The following is a 4,906-nucleotide window of genomic DNA, read 5'->3' as shown; positions in this document are numbered from 1 at the left end:
TTTTACCATTTCTCATATCGTTGGTTCACTTCCCCCTTCCCCTGAGATGACTGCTGATCTTTTGGCTGGTAGGCTATGGTGTTCGGTCTGCTGGACGCGTTTCTAGCTTCGTTTTACAGCTAATAATGTGGTTGGTAGTTTGTCATTTTTCACAAAATTTGTGTGTTCCTTGCAACCCTGCCGTGCGCTGTTTCGCCGGAGGATATGACGTCACAGGTACGATCAAATGTTGTGTTGGGTTGCCAGCATCCAGGCGGCAAAACGGTCTTTTTTGAACGGCTGTAGCGTCGAATCGACGCACCATCGAGAAAAATGTTACTTGGAAACGTTGTTTGTTTTGATGTTCTCTATACGTTTCCGTGGTCCGTGGGCGCCATTAAAATGACACCCTGTATAATCACTCATCCTCATCTTCGCGATTAGCCAAAATTGACAGAAAAGCGAAGTAAAATAAAGCAAATCAACCAATCTAAAAAGTCGCCTTGTAATCAAGGGGTTCCGGCAGGCCAGTACCCAGGATTTTTTTAGGGAGGGACCAGATTCAAAAACGTGTTTCATCCTACCCCCGTCTGCCTTTCTCTCTCTCTCTCTCTCTCTCTCTCTCATATATATATATATATATATATATATATATATATATATATATATATATATATATTATAGATTCAACTCATCCCAACAATGAGCCACACAGCTGTCACATGGTACAGCTTAGTACTTATCCAATTGTCAGAAGTATTCGAATAGTTTTGTGATTTCTTTTGAACAGCCATGATAATGATAATTCTGTGTTCAGAAAATAATATTCGTATATTTATAAATTTAATTATACCTACGTATTAGCAATTATTATTATAATAAAGAACTCTAATTGTGAGTTAAACAAAATGAAGGAGAAATTTTCGTCTGGTAGCCAGCAGCGATTGGGTGCCAAAACTGGGCGCGGCGGGGGGGGGGGGGCAAGCACAATTCACTTTCTCTTAGTAGACAAGACTTAGCATAGTGCAGGGGAAAGAGTGGAAAAAAAGTGACGGGGACAACTGCCCCCCTCAACGCCCCCCTAATCGCCGCCACTGCTGGCAGCCTTGCATCAATGGTTATAGAACTAAAACTACACTATTGCAGACTGCAAACTTCTGGAGTATGCCCTCTCTACACCACAAACACATTAATTTATGCAAGAAGAAAATTGAAATTTTACAAATTTGAAAACTCGTCGATGTTATTTTCACAGCATTTTACAAGTTCAAATTTAAATATTTCATAGTTCGAGGGGGGGGCATGGCCCCTGTCGCCCCTCCTAATCAATTCAACTTGGTGGTCTAGTGTATCAGTGTGTCTACCAAAATAACAAATTCAAAATTCTGGACTTTTTCATGACTTTCTCCTCTTTCCCTTTTCTTAACATTTATTTAATTGCTCCTTACTTAAGTATAGTTGGCAATTAACAAAATAGATATTTTTTTACTCAACGAAAAACCCCTGCCACAAGGTCAGTTAGGATGAAAACTGTACTTTCAGAAGAGATTTAAACTTGCTTTAATTATTCATACATAAAAAAAATTAATGCTTCAGACCTCATCTTGGATGGGGAATGGCCACATTACTTTATTTAATATTTCTACAAAACTTCACTCAAACAAGAATGTAATTCTTAAGAAACAAAGTGAACAAATGCTAACCACAACTCAATACAATTTTAAATTTCCAAATATTACAATTTATCAAATCCTACTGAAAGTATATAACAATAAATTCTATGTACTGGAAAAAAAAATCTTGACCACAAGTATAATTTCTTGACTATTTCTTCTTTATCTTGACTATCTTGACTTTTTCTTAACTTTCTTGACATTCTTAACTGGTAGACACCCTGTATATTTACTGCAATACAACACTGAGCCTGTAACTTCCTCTTTCTTTGCAGATGTCACCAGGTGTCATGAAATGGCGTCGATTTGTCACACCCTGTTGCTGCTTTTTATGACCTCCTCCGGGCTTCAGACTACGAAAGGACACCTGGCGGAGATCTACGCTTGGAACGTAATCGACTTCGCTTACTGGAGCCCAGTGGCGAGATGGTCAGACGTCACTAGAGGCGCCTTCATCCCAGAGCATGCTGTACCCCTTGACGTGGACGTGTGGCGCGACAGGGTGTTCGTCACGGTGCCCCGACTCAAACCGGGAGTCCCTGCCACACTGGCAACCATCCCTTACAACCCCGGCCCCCATACGATGTCGCCAAAGCTGCAACCTTACCCCAACTGGGCCTTCAACGAGCAAGGGTTCTGCAACGGTCTCACCTCTGTGTTCCGGACAAGCTTGGACAAGTGCGGCCGCCTTTGGGCGCTGGACTCCGGTGCGGTGGATGTCTTCGGCAAGCGCCAGGACCTCTGCCCTCCACAGGTCGTGGTGTTCGACCTGTTCAAGGACACTCTGGACAAACGTTATCGCCTACCCGAGAACCAGATCAAACAGGGGAGCTCCTTGCTTGTCACCATAGCAACGGACGTGCGTGACAAGTGCCGAGACGCCTTCGCCTACATTGCCGACGTCACAGAGTACGGTCTGATAGTGTACGACTACCAGCGCGGCAAGTCGTGGAAGATTGAGCACAATTACTTCTACCCGTACCCGCTGCACGGTAAGTTTACCATAAACGGCGAAACTTTCTCGTTGATGGACGGGATATTTGGTTTGGCGCTGTCCCCGGTTGAAAACGGTGAACGTTACCTGTTCTTCCACAGCTTAGCAAGCGTGAGAGAATCGTGGGTGCCTGCATCGGTCCTCCGCAACAGAACGGCTGCGGTCCACAATGAAGACGCGTACAAAGTCTCCAAACCGAGCAGGCCTTCACAATCGGCGGCTTCGGCCATGGACGATAATGGAGTGCTGTACTTCGGGCTGCTGGGAAGAAACTCCATAGCCTGCTGGAACTACAGGAACCCGTTCCTGTCCAATTTCATGCAAGAAGTGGACAAAGACGATCTGAGGCTTCAGTTCACGAGCGGCATGAAGGTGGACGAGAGGCAGAATTTGTGGACAGTCACCTGCAGGTTTCAGAAGTACGTGTTGAACTCCCTGAATCACGATGAAGTGAATTTCAGAGTGTCCTCCGCTCCCGTTCGTCACTTGATCCAAGGTGGGATATGTGACACAGTCTATCGCAGAGGGAGGTAGCGGGTAGTGTTGAAAGGAACCTAAAAGAACTCTATAAATGAAGAAATGAGCATGTAAGTGTGTGTATTGTGTAATGTGTGTTGCATAACTCTAATGATACGTGATAATAGCACATAACAGATATGTGTTACTGTCACAATTCACTCCTCAAGATAAAGAATGGTGATTGTGCAGTGCTAACATGCAGTGTCATATATACAGGGTCAACGAGTTTAGTAACATGGTTTGTTTTATACACTGTAATTCATACACTTACTTTTCATTCTTTGTACACATTCTTCATTAATAAGAATATAAATTTACATTACAGGAAGGAATAGAAATTATGGTTTTATCGCGATCCAATCATGTAAGTTGAATTGGATCTTTTACAAATACGCTGTATAAACAACAAACTGTCTGAGTACTAAGTGAGACGAGTGTACACTCACCTCGCTTAGCAGTGCAGCTTCTTTATACAGTATTTTTGTTCAAGATGCAGTTCGACCGACACTGGACAAAAATGTTGTATAAAAAAGCGAAATGCGGTACTACTAAGTCAGGTGAGTATAAAGTATCTAGACAGGTTACCCCTATAAAAATGTCTACACCCTCCAGTTTTAGAAAGAAATGTTTGCGACTAAAATTCTAAATGATGTAATGAAATTTATCGAGGAGAGCATCAAAAGAATTGAATAAATGCTTATAAAGATTAATGTTCGTCTTTTGCTTATATTTATTTCATCTGATCGTAAGGTATCACCTATATCTAAAGTGTATCGATTCAGTTGCTCTAAATCCAGTATTCGCTCCGAAACCTAAGTTGGCAGTTTTCAGATTGAAAGGACACGCGACACCAGGATTTCACACCGAAGTGACAAGCGACACGGACCCCTCCAGTTCAAAAAGAAGCATCCACTGCGCATGCGCAATTACAAAGTGATCACTTAAACTCACACGTGTCACACACTAGAAACGCATCCATCTGGAATCTAATCCATGACTAAATTCTTATGCCATATCCTACTCTATGCCTAGGTGAGCATAGAAGCTGTGTGATCCTGTCGTAGACCGGCCAAAATTTTGTTACGGTACTCTGAGGGTAGCCTAATGGTAAAGTTCCAGTGTTCGCTACGCAGAATATGTGGAACTTCGTTCGTAGTTCAATTATATAAAATTCAAATTTTTACTAAGATAAAGAAGTGTAATTTACTTTTTACCAAGCAAAATACTTATATGTGTTGTGTAATTCCGATTGTTTCTGTGAAATTACGACGTGTCACAATTAATGTTAACAACTTTTTACAGCAATTAATCATAATTCATCCCCTTTCAGTTTTACTCAACTCTACCATAAACTAGATGACCAAACCAAACACACTGTTCCTATGACAACGGGTTTCACAAGATATGCACGTGTCTTGCGAGTCACTATTCTCTGACATCATCATAAATAGGCCAAAATATTGACTAAACACATGCAAAAATTACTGGGATTACAAAATAACAATAAAGACATATTTGTCCAACGGGAAAGGACATCTCAAGATAATGGTAAAAGTTCCCCGTGCATAAAGTACCGTGCCATGAAGACCTGTCAAAAGTTTCCCCAAATTTTCGTCATTTGAAATATTTTCCTTTCAGCTGAAATTAAGCGGAATGGTGAAATAGGGAAACAGGAATTTCCGTATTGTCAAAATGCCGGTTGGATAGTAAATCACATTATCGTGTACTGATAAGCTATTGG

The 4,906-nt window shown here is 41.6% G+C and overlaps 1 pseudogene; it reads left to right on the top strand.

Annotated features, from left to right (window-relative positions):
• The first annotated feature begins 1,931 nt into the window (after positions 1 to 1,931).
• Positions 1,932 to 3,180, top strand: LOC145990521 (protein yellow pseudogene; annotated as a pseudogene).
• The last annotated feature ends 1,726 nt before the right edge of the window (positions 3,181 to 4,906 follow it).

The sequence above is a fragment of the Lepisma saccharinum genome, chromosome 7, assembly GCF_977018435.1.
Source record: "Lepisma saccharinum chromosome 7, izLepSacc3.1, whole genome shotgun sequence".
Taxonomy (NCBI): domain Eukaryota; kingdom Metazoa; phylum Arthropoda; class Insecta; order Zygentoma; family Lepismatidae; genus Lepisma; species Lepisma saccharinum.
The sequence above is the reverse complement of the archived record's forward strand: the minus strand, read 5'-3'. Positions and strand labels throughout refer to the sequence as shown.